The sequence below is a fragment of the Babylonia areolata genome, chromosome 13 (assembly GCF_041734735.1).
Source record: "Babylonia areolata isolate BAREFJ2019XMU chromosome 13, ASM4173473v1, whole genome shotgun sequence".
NCBI lineage: Eukaryota > Metazoa > Mollusca > Gastropoda > Neogastropoda > Buccinidae > Babylonia > Babylonia areolata.
In genome coordinates, this window is record NC_134888.1 from 22,094,349 (window position 1) to 22,096,848 (window position 2,500).

General features: G+C 43.8%; 1 protein-coding gene across 1 annotated transcript in view; it reads left to right on the forward strand.

The window, feature by feature from the left end:
• LOC143288724 (uncharacterized) overlaps positions 1-2,500 on the forward strand; it is an 84,540-nt gene that overhangs the window by 43,090 nt on the left and 38,950 nt on the right. The gene's annotated exons all lie outside the window — the stretch shown is intronic.

Here is a 2,500-nt window from a genome sequence, read left to right on the forward strand (position 1 = left end):
CTTGAGTCACATGTGTGTGACACAGAAGATAACGAAAAGCTTGTAGCTTGAAGCTTACTGACCCCCCGTGACCCCTGATTCACCCCCCCCACACACACACACCGCCCCACACCCCTCCTGCTCGCCCCCCCCTTTTCCCCCCTCCACCCCCCCCCCCCCCGGAAAAAAAAAAACAACCACCCAAAACCGAGGCACTGCATTTATGAAAAAGTTATGAGTAGACTCACGTTACTTCTTCTTTTTATCGCTTGGTAGACTTGACTAACACTAATTCAGAATAACAAAGACATTGTTTTCTTGGAAGCGAAACATATTACAATGCAAGAGAAAATGTTGAAAGAGGATAGTAGGCGAAGAATCCCCCCCCCCCCCACACACACACTTTTTTTGTTTGTTTTTTTACAAGAAAAAGGTGTAACTCCGCAGGACCTACATATCTTTCTGACCTCATCAGTGTTTACACTCCCGCAAGAAATCTCCGCTCTTCCTCTGACTGTTACCTTTTGAAACTTCCTCGTGTCAATACAAGAACCCAATAGTGAACGTTCTTTCTTCTTTGCTGCTCCTCACATCTGGAACAACCTTCCTCATCATATCCGTGCATCTGATTCTATTTCTGCTTTTCGCTGATCACTAAAAACTCACCTTTTAAAAACCTATCTATAAGTACTCTCAGCTTCCTTGTTCTCCAACGCCACCCATGTCAGCTCACTTTGGGTGTATGTAGAGTGGGAGTGGGAGGGTGTGTGGGGGGGAGAGGGGGGAGGGGTTTTTGAGAAAGAGTGGTCATGAATGCTTTATGTAACTTGTAATATTTTTCTTTCATGTAAAGCGCCCTGAGCTCTTAGAGAGAAAGGGCGCTATATAAATGTACACAATTATTATTATTAACTGATCCCAGATTTCGGTTCAGTGCAATCTTCGGCAGGACAAAAAGTCAGTACATGGAAGACCTACAAGTACCACACCATTTCGAAAGACGAAGTTTCTAATAAATTTTTTTTTCTTCGTTGTCGAAAGATAGATACTCAAGAACAGAACAGAGCTGGTATCTTGATGTGTTCATATCGAAGACCCTGGATATTCCCTTTTTCATTCAAACTCACTAACCCGCCCTATAGCACCTCCTCTCCCACCCCCACACGTACGCACGCACACACACACACACACACACACACACACACACACACACACACACACACACACACGCATAAAACACACATTGTTGTATTTTGTTGTTATTGTTGCTCTTGTTTCTTCTCTCTCTCTCTCTCTCTCTCTCTCTCTCTCTCTCTGTCTCTCTCTCCTATTTTTTCTTTCTTTTTTCCCTTCTTTTTAATTTTTATTTATTTATTTTTTTCATTGATGGCTTGATGTAAAAAAGCAATTGTTGCTTATTCACTTTACCATCATGAAATAAAATCTTGACTTGACTTGACTTGCACGAAACAACACGCGCACTACACATACACAACACAGCGGTAGCAACGACACGCACAGGTACGTGTGTACAAACGCACATATACACACGTAGGGCCTGTGTGTGTGTGTGTGTGTGTGTGTGTGTGTGTGTGTGTGTGTGTGTGTGTGTGTGTGTGTGTGACTCTCTTTCTCTCTCTGTCTCAAAAGTTTTCTTCCGATATCAACCACTCCACAGTTGATAATAAAACCCATTGAGGTTTTCCCTCTGTGACTCTGGCTAGTAAATCTTGTCTGCTGATTTTTTTTCTTTTCTCATAGCAGGAGAGAACCCTAGACAGCCGAACTTGAATTCAGGACAGTGACAGATGAATTATGGAAGGGGTGGGTGGGAGGTGGTGGTGGTAGTGGTGGTGGTGGTGGTGGTGTGTGTGTGTGTGTCGAGTGGGGGGGGGGGGGGTGTTGTCTTAATTTATGACATCACTCTTTTTGTTTGGGCGTTGTGTACGTGCGCACCGTAAACTTCTGTATATTGGAACACCATACCCCCACCCCCCACACCCTCCCTTTTGCCCTCAAACCAGCATTGCTTGTTTTCTACTGCTCAATATGCCCAATGTGGCCTCCCTCCCGTCAGTTAAAAAAAAACACGCAGCGTGGGTACAAGGAAAGAAGACTAAACAAGACAAGACTAGACTGGACAAGACAAGACAAGAGAATACAAGACAAGACACGACTAGACTAGACAAGACAAGAATAGACTAGACAAGACCAGACTAGACAAGACAAGAGAAAACAAGACTAGATTAGACTAGACTAGGCAAGACAAGAGAAGACTAGACTAGACTAGACTAGGCAAGACAAGAGACGTCTAGACTAGACTTTACTAGACTAGACTAGACTAGACAAGACGAGACTAGACTAGACTAGGCAAGACAAGAGACGTCTAGACTAGACTTTACTAGACTAGACTAGACTGGACAAGACAAGAGAATACAAGACTTGACTAGGCTAGACGAGATGAGAGAAGACTAGGCAAGACAAGAGAATACAAGACAAGACAAGACTAGACTGGACTAGA